The 16,407-nt window shown below is 35.4% G+C and overlaps 1 long non-coding RNA gene across 2 annotated transcripts; it reads right to left on the bottom strand.

Moving 5' to 3' along the window:
• Positions 1-1,657: 1,657 nt before the first annotated feature.
• LOC125262269 lies at positions 1,658-16,035 on the bottom strand. Of its 2 annotated transcripts, none has more exons than XR_007183539.1 (7): positions 15,180-16,035; positions 14,575-14,708; positions 14,366-14,458; positions 11,529-11,865; positions 7,069-7,212; positions 6,805-6,966; positions 1,658-5,387 (listed from the first exon to the last, which is right to left on the bottom strand). It is a non-coding gene; the product is annotated as an uncharacterized LOC125262269 (long non-coding RNA). The 2 variants fall into 2 exon arrangements; XR_007183538.1 differs by having other exon boundaries at positions 14,575-14,720; positions 15,180-16,034.
• Between the last annotated feature and the right edge of the window lie 372 nt (positions 16,036-16,407).

Below are 16,407 nucleotides of genomic sequence, written 5' to 3'. Positions count from 1 at the left end.
GTCCAAGCACACCAAAAAAAAAAAAAAAAAAAAAAAAACCTAAAAAATCATGTGATCATTAAGCGCCATCACTCACATGCAACAAATTAGGGTCAATTATGTGAGGTTCAAGCTATTACTTTGTTAAAAAATACATTAAAAATGTAAATGATACAAACATGATAAATGTTATTTAAATTGTGTGTGTGTGGCAAGTAAAAAATCTAGGTGTGTAACTGTCTGGATATTGTAATAAAGAAAAAAGCCTCATTAAAAGGAAGCCATCTTGTTGTCATGTGACAAGATAAGCATAAGAGAGGACTGCCAATAAAAACTTTTTTTTTTTTTTTTTTTTTCTTAATGAAAATGTATGTTTTGTTCAGGCAAAAAAAAAAAAATGTTAACTTGATATTCATTAAAATTTATTTTAAATTAAATATAAAATAATTAAAAAAAAATTGAAATTTTTTATTAAGTTCACACGTGTTCAAAGTGCAAGGAAAAATTTGCTAATTTATTTTACTTTAATTTAGTTACACCACTGGACATTTATTTAAAGATTTTTTGCAACACTTGACAATAACTGCATTAACTAACATAAACTAAGAATGAGCAAAATATAATTTACATTAATATATTTTTACAGCATTTATTAACATTTGTTAATGTTAATAGTTAATGTTAACATTAATAAAAATGTTCATGTTCACAGTGCATAATGTTAACAGATACAACTTTTGATTTTAAAAATGTATTACTAAATGTTGAGATGAATGAAACATGACTGTGAAAAAAATATGAAATAGCATGTGGCAAGTTCTTGAATTTCTTTTTGTTAGGAATTGCACACTATACATAAAGTAAAAATGAACAGCAAGGAATGAAGGTAACAGTAACATCACAGTTGTGTATGACAACTTCCTCTAAATGATCTTAATTGGAGGACATGAATTCATGTCATTTAATGCGGTTTCTGTTAGGATTCAGAACCCCTGAGGGCATGTGAGGGTTTTTTTTTTTTTTTTTTTGTCCCTTAAGCTGGCTTCATTAATTGACCTTGACAAATCAGAGCATTTGCCTCCTGCGCAGTGAGGCATTGGGGCGACTCATTGCGTTTTCATGAAAAACATTAACCTTTAATTAGTTTTGTGTAGCCTATGTTCTGTCTAATAATAACACAAAAAACTTGATGTTTTTGAACAATTTGTATATGCAATTAAAAATAAAAATAAATGAATGTGGTATTTATTATTATTATTATAACCTAGACAATTAATAATAATAGTTTGTAAGTATATATATATATATATATATATATATATATATATATATATATATATATATATATATATATATATATATTCATGGCATTTATTATTATTAACTAGACAATTACTACTGCAGTATTATATATGTGTGTGTGTATGTATGTAACAATTTATTTTATTATATTAAAAATATACAAATAAACTAATGTAATATTTATTATTATTAACTAGACAATTGTGTTGTGACATTTTCCTGGTTAAATAAACATTACATTAGCCTACATCAAAAAAAAAAAAAAAAAGAAACAAAAGAAACCAAATGCAATTCTATTTTGTATTTCTACATTAACAATATAATTAATGTTCTTTTTTATTAAAACCAAGCATAAATTTCATCAAGTTAGTGTTTTAAGCATTTTCACATTTATTCCAAAATAACAACTAATGGCAGTAACAATATGGAACAAAGGACAAAAACAAGATGCGTGAACCAATCGTAGCCAATCATAACCAATCACATCCAAGCATAGCGTGATGAGGCATTGCCTCCTCTCACGTGACTTTCCCCCATTCATTCTCAATTACCCCCCACTAAACCCACAGCATACTTTAGGGGGTCTGTTTAAAGTCAATAGGCTCAGGGGAGGCACGAGAGACGCAGCGTCCCGCTGTAATTTTACCTGCGGGTGTCGCAGCTGGACAGTGTTACTTTAAAAAAACACAAGTGATTTATACACATTTTAATGTCACGTATATTATAATTTTCATGTATATTACAAAAATCATCTCCTAACAAGACCACATATTAAGATCTGGGTAGATTAGTTGGTAAGCAAACAATCAGTTCTCGTAATCAACATGTTGGATGCACGAGAAATGGGCAGGAATAAAGATCTGAGCAACTTTGACAAGGACCAAATTGTTATGGCAAGACGACTGGGTCTCTCTGAAACAGCAAGGCTTTTGAGTTGATCCCAGTCAGCAATGATGAGAATTTACCAACAGTTTTTAGAGGAGGGACAAACTGCAAACCGGCAACTTCAATGCATGAGGGCAATGAAGGTTATCCCATCTGGTCTGAGCCAACAGAAGGTCTACTGTGGCACAAAATTTTTAATGATGGTTATGGGAGGAATGTGTCACAATGGGGCTGCGTAGCTACAGACCACTCAGAGTGCCTATGATGACCCCTGTCCATCACCGAAAGCGCCTACAGTGGGCACGTGGAGTGTCGGAACTGGACCTTGGAGCACTGGAAGTAGGTCGACTGGTCCGAGGAGTCCCGTGTATGTGCGCGCCATTTGGGGAAATGATGGCACCACAGGATGGGACGATGACAATCCGGTGGAGGGAGTGTGATGCTCTTGGCAATGTTCTGCTGGGAAACTCTAGGTCCGGCCATTCACGTGGACGTAAATTTGACACATTCCACCTACCTAACACTGCTGCAGACCAGGTCCACCCCTTCATGACAATGGTGTTCCCTGGTGCAAGTGGCCTTATTCAGCAGGATAATGCCCCCTGCCACACTGCACACATGTTCAGGAATGGTTTGAGGAACATGATGAAGAGTTCAAAGCTCAAAATTCCCCTGATCTCAATTCAATCGAGCATCTGTAGGATGTGCTGAACAAACAAGTCCGATCCATGGTGGCTCCACCTCGAAACCTACAGGACTTGAAGGATCTGCTGCTAACAACTTATTGCCAGATAACACAGCACACCTTCAGGGGTCTAGTGGAGTCCATGCCTTGGTGGGTCGGTGCTGTTTTCGCAGCACATGGAGGACCAACAGCATATTAGGCAGGTGGTCATAATGTTTTGGCTCATATATGTATTTATACACACACAAACAAGGTAAATGGTTTTTAAATTCACACACACATATTATTTATGAAACTGCTTTCTGAAATACTTCATTCTGAATGGTAAAATTATATGTCCACTAAACTATAATCAACCATTGTTGATTGTTGTAAAATTATAATATTACAATAGCGTTTGTATATTTCTTTAAGTACTGATCTTCTATCAAGAGTGTGATCTGTAGACAATTTGCTCCTTTTCTTGTCTGCACAGGCTCTGCCTGTGGTTTTCAGATTCAGCACAGATCTTTGCATGCTGCAGAATACAGGAGCTGTCACTCGTCACTGCCAAAACCACAGCACATCATTAGACTCAGCCACCGCGACACGACTAACCCAAAGCTCCAGTCTGCTTTTCCCCAGCTCTGCACGCTCGTTTATCCTGATACATTTACAGAAATCCCCTCGACAGACGCAACTTACTAGAAAGTGTGCTGGTATGATTAACTCAACAGGCGGCATGAAATACAAATTTCGGTGGCAAATAAAGCCAAGAATCTGAGACGCTCCAATCTCTTCTCAAATAGCCCTGTGATTTTTAAAGCGCCTGTATTGTTCCCGCTCACAGTATCCGGTAGTGTTTTTTTCCAGGGCTGCCTGCTGTCTTCACATGAGCTGCACAAGTCTTTACATTCCCCTCGGATCTTTCTATCCCCCCACCCACCGCCCAGCACAACCTCTGCACCATTTACTGAATTAGAGAATTTTTTTTTCTCAGGATTCCCTTTAGGTGCCATTTTTATCTTGTCTTATTTCTTAAGACGTTTCAGTATCATTTATCTATCTATTTTATACATAAATGACTAGACATGCGCTCTACTTTAAATGGCAACATATTCATTCTGATTCTCTCCATGCATGAGCCGCTTCACTGCAGCATAACTGAGTTTCCACATGCATGTTGTGCAGTGTAAGCTTGTCTAAAGCAGCCATTGATTCACAGAGCATCCGCTCTAACCAGGCAGGCTTTTGTCACAAGATGCGAAAAAGCTATGGTTTCGTTTGCTTTTGTAGCCAATAACAATGTTGGCGCTCGGTTTGCACAGCCCACGCGAGACAGCCGCAGTTCGTACGGCGGGTTTAGCCGAGGGGAGTCGTGTTGGCTGCTATCACAGAGCAGATATCAGGGCGCTGTTCTTTCTCAGGGGGCGAGTCATGTGCACCAGGCACGCCGAGGATGTTGTGTCTACGGATAGGCGTTGCCCATGGACACGTCTCCTGTGGTTTGCTCTCTCGGAGTGACTCCAGCCTAGAGGATGGGAGAGAACCTCAGGGAACGGATTAAAACAGAACAGCTAATTATGAGCAGGACAGGCAGTGGTCAGGAGGGATGTGGGAGGATGTTATATAAATAAAATAAAATAAAATAAAATAAAGTACATGTTTACAGAATAAAGTAGAAAAAAAAGTCCAGGAAACACTTTCAGGATTCTCAGGGATTTGGGATGATGTTAGTTTCAGTAGATTGCATGTGTTTTAGTTTCGTAAACTGTTTATGCATTAGAATGTGTTCTTTAGTACATTAGTTTCTATTTTCAGAAATCACAGAAAAATAAATAAATAAATAAATAAATAAATAAATAAATGCTATACATTCTATACTTCTATATAAATTACATTTAAATAAAATAACATTTAGAATAAAAAAATAATATATAGAATAAAGTAGAAAATATTACATTTCAGGATTCTCAGGGGTTTGGAACAATATTTGCATGTGTTTTGTTTCATAAACTGTTTTATGCATTAAAACGTGCTCTTTAGTACCCTAGTTCCTATTTTGCGCTTGTTCTGTAGTAGAGCAACAATGATAAACCTCTTGACATGATATTATTTGTATGCAATGGTTTAGAATGATGCTTTTGGACAGGATTTTTTTTAGTTTTGATACAATAAGTGTTTCCCATAAATTTGTATTTTCAGCACATCTCTTGCTTTCTTTCACTGGCTTTTTTTTTTTTTTTTTTTTTTTTTGTCGACGTGGTTGATACCCATTACAGTTATGAATAGTCACTGTGTCTGGATGGTCCCTGGAGCTCTGGCTATATTCTGCCCTAACAAGCATTTCTGTGCCAGAGCATCAGCACCGGAGCTGCCGCTCTTGCAGCTGTTTCAGCTGTTGGGCTGGAGAATCCCTTACAAAAGCACACATGCCTGCAGCTCTCCCCGGACTCTTCTCACATGCCGCTTTATTTCATCTAGAATGTGGCTTACAATAAATGACAGAATCTTACCGGATGTCCGGATGTTCCTCTGCAGGTACAATGGATGTTATCTGTGACAATAGAGAAAGAAAGAACAAAAGGTGTTAGAATCCAATCCAACCACCAAAGTAGAAAGAATATATAAATATAGTTGGAAAATTGAGAGAGAGAAACATTTGTCTATAAAAAAACATTTGAAAATCCATAAGAAATGTAATTTTGCTAAACAGATACTAAAAATATAGATACTTTTTAGAAACATCAGAATCAGAAAGAGCTTTATTGCCAGGTATGTTGTTTACACATACTAGGAATTTGTTTTAGTGACAGAAGCTCCACAGTGCAACAGAGTAACAGTGACAAGACAAGACACATAATAAAAAGAATAAAATAATAATATACAAATTTACAAGATAGACAAAGTGCAAAAAAAGCAAAAGACAATATATATTATAGACAATTGTATGTACAATTATGTGTGCAAATTGAGATATAAATAAGTGTTTTAAGTAAATAATGTGTAATAGTGTTATGTGTTCCGTGTTTGTCAAGTGTTCATAATGTTTTTAAATCTAATTGTCACATATTTTTCCTCTTAAAAACATACTGACATTGTAAATTATAATTAAATGCAATACATTTTAGTCAATATGGATCTATAGATGTTTTAATATTTCAGAAATTGCAGAAATCATGCAGTAATATTCTATATTTTACTATATATTGTCAATAATATTCTAAAGTTTTATATAAATTAAATTTAACAAAATTATTAAATCAGGATTCTCAGTTACACTTTTTTTCCAATGAGGTGGAATATTTTAACTATATATTGTCAATAATATTCTATAGTTCTACATAAATTAAAGTAAATTAAATTAAATTAAATTAAATTAAATAATAAAGTAGAAAATACCAGAGGAAAATTTCAGGATTCTATGTTACACTTTTTAGGGAATATTTCAGTGTCATAGACTCATGCTTAGATGACTGTAAATGATGGCTACAGTCTGTACTTTTGTATGTTATATGCTGGTACACTTAAATATAAAGGTTCTGTATTGGCATTGATGGTTCCATGTAGAATCTTTCCATTCCACAAAAGGTTCTTTATAGTGGAGAAAGGTGCTTTAGATTCTTTTCTATGGCATTGCTGTAAAAAAAACCTTTAAAACCTTTATCTTTAAGAGCGTATTAACCAATATTATTTGTGTCACCAGCTTTCAGACACCAGGATATGATCAAACTAAGAATATGTAACATAATTAATGATTCCTCTTTCACTTTCTGGTCTAAAATGCTTAAGATGTGACGTGTGTTTGACTTCATTAATACTAGCAGCCGGGTGCTCATGTGAATGAGCTCGTTTTACAGGAGAGGTCCTGCCTAATAAGGTAACTCCCATGAATCACTGGAAGCTAAATGAAACGGCGAATCTCTCCCACACAGGAGAATAAGCGCTTGATTGGGCTGAACAGTCTTAATGACCTGCTGTTGGGAATCCATGTATTGATCACACATATTGAATGCTCAGAGTCTAAAGGCTCAATGCAGCAGCGTCTTCATCCAGATCTCATCCTCTCAAGCAGCACGTCCAGTGCAGCGCTGAATAAAACCACTTTCATCTGTAAAATGCATCTTCTTTGATCTCTGTTCAAAAGAAAAGGTGAAAAAAGCTACTAAGGCCTGTCATATTGTCTGTCAATGATTATTTTGAGTGAGTTTTCTGTGTATGAATAAAGAACTGCTGACCCTTTTCTTTATTCTGATTATGACACAGTAACCCCACCCTGGATCATTGGCCACTGACCGCCACCCGCCTGCCGGCCTGCTATTGGCTCTCCACACCGATCCACGCCCAGCAGGACTCTTCAGGCGCAATGCAATAAAACAGGGCTGTAGTAGAGAGGGAGAGAGAATGAAAGGAGCCATTGAATGAAAGAAGCATTAAAAAGCATCATAATAGGACCTTTGTATACGTCATTGCATTTCATTTTGTGACACAGGCTTCACGTTTCCAGTGCTGTTTCAAATGCAGAACAAAAAAACAGAAAAAATTAGTAATCAACTTAATTCATTTAAGTTGCGAATATATAAGGGCACTATTATGTTGCAGGGGTTGATTTTTATTTAACACATTTTTATTTTATTTTTTAAATTTTTATTAAACAGATTTCATTTATTTTTGCTATTCAGATTTTTAATTTTAAATATTTAAAGGGTAAGTTCACTCAAAAATGGAAATTCTGTCCTTAATTACTCACCCGCATGTCGTTCCACATCTGAAGTAATAACAGAGGGACACAAACCTCTCAGACTTCATCAAATAACATCTTAATTTGTGTTCTGAAGATGAACGAAGGTCTAACGGATGTGGAAGACATGAGGGTGAGTAATTAATGACAGAATTTTCATTTTTGAGTGAACTAACCCTTTAATTGTTTTACCCTTGTCTAAATCTAAAAATAAATAAAAAAATGGGAAATTGATTATATAAATATTAATTTTCTACTATTATAATCTTAACAGGGAGTGCAAATCATTTTAATATTTATTTGAGAATATAAGATATCACATTCTATCTAGCATTTGTCTCATGCAAAACATATGAAAAACTAGTAAATGTTTTATTTAATATACATAAAACGCTATGAAATTAGTCTTAGCGAAGCAAAGAAATTTTGGACACTTAATATTATGGTGTCCTTGTTAGTGTAACTATACATTTAAATAATATTAATTAACAACATGTACATAATTACTAGTGTTTGGTTGAGAGTTGCATATTTTGCTGTTATTACTTCAGTAAGTACATATAACAAGAACACTGTAAAATAAATTGTTACCAAAATTTCTGCCAGAGAACACTATTAAACACAAAAAATAATATGGTGGAAATTACATTTATTAGATTGGCTCAGAAAAAAATTATCAAAAAAAATTCTGTTGAGTCCACTATTCCTTAATAATTTGTGAGCTTCTACTGAATTTTTGAGGAGGAGACAGATTCACACACAGGACTAAGCTCATAGGCAGCTGCTGTCGGGCTTGACACTGCACAGTAATCAAAGCCTGATTGTTACTCTCACAGCCGTACAACACATCTGAGTCAACTTCTGACAAAACCCTCACACAGGCTTGCAGTGTTGCTTAGTAACGAAAGCACATGGCTGACCTTATATGTGTGGTCATAAAAATGTATGAAGATCTTTTATTTATTTATTTCTCTATTTTGTTTCATTTTCTCCAGCTGTGTATCACCAGAGGCAGAATCACTGTGTGCACATCATTATTGACTGATTAATATACATATTTATTACAGAATATTATTGTTGCATTTCTTTACCTCTAATTTGAACACAAGCATAATATACACAATTTTCCTAAATAATTCTGCTCTTATTATATTATATTATATTATATTATATTATATTATATTATATTATATTATATTATATTATATTATATTATATTATATTAGCTGCTGTTTTTATTATTAAAGGGGTACTTCACCGCTGGCAAAATGTGAGCCTGGCCTCATTAGAAAAAGGTACCTGTGGGAACATTTTTGCGAGTCGCAAAATACGTACCAATACCGTACATATCACTGCAGTTTCAATTTGAAATGTCCACTGAGCACTAAAAGCATGTTACATTATCATGTTTCATTTTTTATGACGTTGATTTTTATGCGAATCACCGCAGTTCTGATTTTAAATTTTGTCCGGTCAGTGGCGCTAAAAGTGTAATCCTCCATTATTTTTTAAAATAACATACTACCAACACTACACCTAAACCTACCCGATAGAGTTAACAAAAGCAAATGTGACACAAAAAGCTTCTGTAATCATGCCATTTTAGCTTTAAAGTTTAGTTTTGATCTCTCATCTTTGAGCTCTTTTAAAATGACTCGTTTTTCCCCGGATTCGTACACAAGGCTTCCTTGTCCTAAGTCCAACTCCGTATCAGCTGAGCGACCAAGCAAGCTTGTTATGTCAGAAAAGTAAAACATATGGAGCTGGTTAACCGATGCAAAGTCCGAAATATATTCGTTTACAAATCGTGCACTTCGGTAAAAAGCGTTTTGAAGTCATAACATAATATTGTGCAAGGAGACGTAAAAACAAGTCTTTATTAATCCATAATCAGACCCTGTAATCGTAACTGTGTATGAAAACGATTAAAAACGCTTGCTGTTTTACTGCCTCTAGTGTTCATTTCTGTTGGAAACTACAGTGATAATATGTACGTATTGGTACGTATTTTTGCGACTCACGCAAAAGTTCCCACAGGTACGTCTTTTCGTGAGACCATGTTGCAAAATGGGCTTTTAATAAAACTTTGCTGTCTTTTTTTTTTTAAATCAGTGCTACCTAAAAAAGGCTGTTGTCTTCCCTTTTGTCAAATAGGTAGGAAAACGTCAACACCCATAATGCACTGGGCATTTTGCCATCCAAGGCCACTCCCACCAGTCTGCTATGTATGTGCTTACCAGAGTCAAATAGCGCCAAAGTACTAGACAAAGTAAAATACAATGTTCAGTGATAAACCCTTACAATAACTGTTCTGCTAATAACCCTCTGTCGATCTGACAGCCTGTTCAAGCAAACATCATCTTGTTTTTTTAAATCAGTGCTACCAGACTAGAGAAAAATGCTGTTGTCTTCCCTTTTGTCAAATAGGTAGGAAAACTTCAACACCCATAATGCACTGGGCATTTTGCCATCCAAGGCCACACCCACCAGTCTGCTATGTATATGCTTACCAGAGTCAAATAGCGCCTTCCTATAGGTAAAACTTCTTAGCAAACTTTGTCATAATTGTGTCGAATTGTATTGTTCCAGGGTTCAAGAATTCAAAGAGTAACCATTTAGTGGGAGTGAGTTACTTTCGGTTTCCAGTGTAGGATCTAGTGTATTGTAGACAACACCCATAGTGTTGGCTGAAGGCTGCAAACGATCGTATATTGTAAATAATATGAAAAGAACGCCGTGAGGGAAAATCTGAAAAACCTCTGTGTTTGTAGCCAACATTTCAAACTGGATGGCCATGAACACAGTGTTTTATGCCAAACAAAGGAGTAAAACTGAAAAAAAACTGCCGTTGCATCAGTTCCACCAAACTCCCGAAACAATGCCGTCGAGTACAGATAAGAAAGCTGTTGCCATAGTGTTCCATTTTTACCATTATGCTGTTTAAAGAATAGACAAAGTACAATACAATGTTCAGTGATAAACCCTTGCAATAACTGTTCTGCTAATAACCCTCTGTCGATCTGACACCCTGCTCACGCAAACATCACACGTCATCAGTGTGTTCCTTAGTTGTAGACAGACAGACACCGAGCGCCACAAACAAACAGCAGCCACCTTTCACACTTACACCTTTTACTCCTGAACCAAAACATTGATTGAACATATGACTGAGCTTATGCCGCGTTCATGCCATATTGTAACCGTAATTACGAGATGGAAACTCATGACGTTTTACTCACAGCTGTTCAGTCCTTAGACTTGGATTTTTGCGTTTCTATGTCAACACTATCAATGCCCAAATTAATCTGCAGCAGTCAGGTGGTACAAGTAAGAGCTCTGTAATTTGTTTACGTTTATTATTATTATAATGTTATGTGCTTTGAGACATGAGGTAATTTAATGCCGTCTCTCATCTCATGCCGCTTTGCAGACTCTGCTGTGTGCGTTCATGTGGTTTGGGGTCATGGCTTTGGAGAGCACTCAGAAGAGAGGGTGGGCTCTAATGCCTTCAAAGCTAGCTTGCTATTGCTAGCATCTCTGAAATTGCCTACCCTACCTTTAACATGGAGAATGAGTAAACATTTACATATTGTACCTACATAACAATACACGGACGGACGGACGTGATACATAAATAGATAGATTCATGCTGGAAAAAAAGTATCACGGTTTCAACAAATATTAAGCAGCATAACTATTTTCAACATTGATAATAATAATAAATGTTTCTTGAGCACTAAATCAGCATATTTGAATGATTTCTGAAGGATCATGTGACACTGAAGACTGGAGTAATGATGCTGAAAATTCAGCTTTGCCATCACAGAAATAACTAATTTTTAAATATATTAAAATTGTTTTAAAATGTAATAATATAATAATAATATAAGCAATAGAATTTTGCAAGGTTGGAAAAAAAGAAATACTTACTATAGTGCCTTTCTGTTTTAAACTTACATTGCAAAACCCGTCTTGTCCGCAGAACTGCCGGCCCATGGCTGTGTTTAAGGCCAGCAGCAGCTGAGTAGATCAGCGGGACATTCCCCCGTCTTTCCCATAGGACACACAGATGTTGGGCTGGCTGTCTGCACAGCTGTAGGCCTGCCACGCATGGCGAAACCTGCAACTGTCTGACGGAGAGACGGCAGGTTGGCACAGATGGTGAGGAGGTGTACGGGAGGCAGGAGGGAGTGAGCTGGCAATGGAAATGGGAGGGCAGGTACCAACATAGCCTCCATCTGGACTCATCACTGGAGAACAGCCACGGGACGTTAACATCGCTGCCGCTGAAGACCTGTCAACATGACAGACAGATGAATGTACCGGGCTGCGTTTGGTATGTGCAGATGCTACATGTGCTGCTGAGTATAGACGGTCTCAGCTGTGAACTTGAGCAGAAGAAATAATGCTCCAATTATCCTCATGAACATCATAATGTTAGTGATTTTTCAGTTTGATTGCATACATGCTCCAATTTTAACTCGATTAGAAAAAAATTCTCTTGAGAAATTTGAAAAGTTTATGTCTCTGACATAATTTTAAGCAACCCCCCTCCTCTAGATGAGTAAAATAAAATGAATGAGACAAAAGATGCAAAGCAGGTGTTGAAAGTGTTTGAATTCATATTGCAATTTCGGATTTATTACTATTATTACTATATATTATTACTAATATAATATAATATAATATATATATATATATATATATATATATATATATATATATATTAAATATAATAAATATAATATTATATATTAATATATAATATAATTACTTTTAAATAATATAATATATACAAATTAAGAAAAGTAAAATATAATAAATAAAATAAATGAGACAAATAATGCAAAGCAGTTTAAAAACTATTTTTTTTTAAAGTGTTTGATTTCATATTGCAATTTCTGATTTATTATTATTATTTAAATAAATAAATAATATAATATAAAATAAAGATAAAAGACACCTCTAGATCAGTAAAATGAAATAAAATAAATGAGACAAATGATGCGAAGCAGTCGCACAACTAATTTGTTCTTGAAAGGGTTTGTGAATTCATATTGCAATTTCTGATTTATTAATATAATATAATATAATACAAAAGGCACATTTTGATCAGTAAAATAAAATAAAATTGCAATTTCTGATTTTGGGAAATCTGTGCACAGTGTGAGACGTTAAAGGTGCCCAAGAATGCTTTTTCACAAGATGTAATATAAGTCTAAGGTGTCCCCTGAATGTGTCTGTGAAGTTTCAGCTCAAATTTTTTTAATTAATTTTTTTTAACTGCCTATTTTGGGGCATCATTAACTATGCACTGATTTTGGCAGCGCCGCCCCTTTAAATGGAGCTCTCGACTATATTACAGTGCATTTACAAAGTTCACACAGCTAATATAACCCTCAAATGGATCTTTACAAGATGTTCGTCATGCATGCTGCATGCATGCTTCGATTTATGTGAGTAAAGTATTTATTTTGATGTTTACGTTTGATTCTGTATGAGTTTGAGGCTATGCTCTGTGGCTAACGGCTAATTCTACACTGTTGGAGAGATTTATAAAGAATGAAGTTGTGTTTATGCATTATACAGACTGCACATGTTTAAAAATGAAACTTCTTGTCTCTGTGAATACAGTAAGAAACGATGGTAACTTTAACCACATTTAACAGTACATTAGCAACATGCTAATGAAACATTTAGAAAGACAATTTACAAATATCACTAAAAGTATCATGCTATCATGGATCATGTCAGTTATTAATGCTCCATCTGCCATTTTTCGCTGTTGTTCTTGCTTGCTTACCTTGTCTGTGCACAGATCCAGACGTGAATACTGCCTTTCCTTGTCTAATGCCTTGAACATGGGCTGGCATATATGCAAATATTGGGGGCGTACATATTAATGATCCCGACTGTTACATAACAGTCGATGTTATGTTGAGATCCGCGTGTTTTCCGGAAGTCTTTTAAACAAATGAGATTTATATAAGAAGGAGGAAACAATGGGGTTTGAAACTCAATGTATGTCTTTTCCATGTACTGAACTCTTGTTATTTAACTATGCCAATATAAATTCAATTTTTGATTCTAGGGCACCTTTAATGTGACATTTTCTTGAACTCTAGAGGGGAGACATATAGGAAATTAGAATTATGGAAATATATATATATAATATAATATATAATAATATATAATATATTATTTCAGGAGGAAGTTCAGGAACAGCTGAGAAGTAGAAGACAAAAGTCACATTCTCTTCATTTCATCTTATTGCTGTCTAAGAGACAAAATGAGAGCTTGAAAAGCTCTTGTACAATTTTTCTTTCTCACATAAACACTGGGAGAGTGAGATTGACATGCAACACCACAACTTTTACTCTGATCCGAAACCAGATTCTTCTTCCCTTTCATCTTAAAGCAACACAGACGGACTTCAGATCAACATTAAAAGGCCATTCAAATCCAAGCTAGTCTCTCTAGACAGGAAATTACATTTTGCAACAGAAAGTCTATTGTTCTACAGTCCTAAAAGGCTTTCAGGTGTTTGTAGCTGAATATAGCACATGATGATTCCAACAGATCCCAAACTTCTAAGACAGGTATTAACCCTGTTGAATATATTTTGGGATTTATAGTTGATAAGAATGGTGTAAATTGAAAGGCAGATGATGAATAATTCTACAGAAGTCAGCTCTAATCTAGATTTAAAGGTCATTTACGTATCGGTTACACACGCCAGGCTGTAGCTCAGTGTAAATATGCGATGCAAGATATTCTTGTTTTTATTTATTTACCTCTCAATTTAATTCACAATCCATGCTGTTCGGTTCAGTAGGCCATAAAATGAGGTGTTGTTTCATTAATGGGAAATAAAAGATGATTGCATCCTAGAGAAAAAAATGAAACACTAATTGTGTTATTCTACAACTGTCTCAATTTATTTGCCTCAATTACAATGCATCACAATAAAACATTAAATTAAAAATATGAGACGAGGACCGACCGTCAGTGTGCAGCGCTGGTTTATTATTGTGGCTGAAGCCCAGAGAAGCTGGAGACTTCATTCGCCATCAGAGAAGGTGTCAATCACTCCTGTAGAGGACATGGTTTACTGCTGCCCGAGGGCTCCTGTGTGACCTAAATACAAAACTGTCAACAGAAAGACTGACCAACACAGAAGAAGCTGAAGAGAATTGCAAAGAATACTCTTCACATAAATGGATTATCCAAAACATACACTTCTATTAATAATGCATACAGGAGAAGTAAAATACAATCATTGCTATTTACAACAGCTTGTCACTGGGGTAGTACCCATAAAACGACATCTTTGTACCTTTTTTTTTTTTTTACCCCTAAAATGTGCATATTTGTACCTTAGAGTAACAATACATACCTTAAGGTACTACTATGAACCTTGTACTGCCAAGCTGTTGTACCCCTGAAGGTACCATTTTTACACATTTTTTTCCCCCTGAGTGAATATGTCGTTTCATCAATTTACATAATATTATTCACTTACAATTACATTTATTCATCACGAATATAGAGTACTCAAAATCCTGGAAAACAAGTTTGAAACCTAAATAAACAAAAATGTGTACTTACATATATTCAAAAGGTACAGAAAATCTTTCCTGAAGGTTCACTTAATCAAAAAGTGAATCAAAAATGGTATGATTACTAAGATTACAAGAATTGGTACATGGGTTAGCAATATTAGCTACCATTCTATAGCTAATTTTGTCGAAAACACTATGTTATAATTACTAAAGATGTCTTAATTAGCTTGATTTATCATATTTAATCTTCTGAAGCTTTCAAATCTTTCAGTTTTTTTAAGAAGACGTGAGAGAAAACGAAGGGAAACCCCACAACTACGTTCTGAGGTGGTATATTCATTGTCAGTGGTTTATTTATCCTGACAGTGACGCCCCCTTCTGTTTGTCAGGAGAACTACATAAATACACTGGCGCATGATAGACTTTTGGCTTTTATTATTCCGTTTTAGCATCAAAAAATATCCGTATGTAAATCTCACCAGTTTTAGCATCTTAATTTTAGATTTTTTAAAAAAGATCAAGATTAAAATATTTGAATTTAGCTGGCCTAAAGGCGTTTTCAAAACAAAAATAGCCTATTTAGGATTCAACAAACGTTAATGGTGCAGAGTAAAAAAAGAAAAGACTAGAAAGCAATAAAAATATGAATATATCCTTTGACATACAGAAATAATTTGAAGTCAGCAGGTAGCGTTCCTCTAATAAGCCTAATATTGCTCGTGTTGCTGAGGTGAGCTGATAGTTGATGCTATTAGCTGATCTTAAAAGCAGCACAGACTGCTGATGTTCAGGAGAATCGCACACAGCAGCACAGGGAATCTATGAACGCTGATGTATGACATCGACCTCAAGAGGAGAGAGAGAAAGAGAGAGAGAGACTAAACCCATAACTGCCCAGTAACAAGCTCTCCCCCCTCATTGGCTGCAGAGGCAAGTGTATTTGATCAGGCCCTCAGACTAAATGACACACTCTGTTTGATCTACAGACACTAAACCTCATGTGAGAGTGAACAGTAGACCTCAGCATCTGTCCTCTCTGGAGAACCTGTGCCCTGCTCACACCTGGGTGACTCCTTAAAGCGACAGTTCACTGAAAATTTGAATTCAGTCATTATTTATTCACGCAGTGTCGTTCTAAACCCTTTAACGCTAACTATCTTCCCTTTAACACAAAAGTAGATGTTAGGCAGAATGTCATGGCTGCTCTTTTCCGTACAGTGGGAGTGAATGGGGACTGGGGAAGCTTTGACTGCAACACAAAAGCACCTTAAAAC

Source organism: Megalobrama amblycephala, linkage group LG2, assembly GCF_018812025.1.
Source record: "Megalobrama amblycephala isolate DHTTF-2021 linkage group LG2, ASM1881202v1, whole genome shotgun sequence".
NCBI lineage: Eukaryota > Metazoa > Chordata > Actinopteri > Cypriniformes > Xenocyprididae > Megalobrama > Megalobrama amblycephala.
The sequence above is the reverse complement of the archived record's forward strand: the minus strand, read 5'-3'. Positions and strand labels throughout refer to the sequence as shown.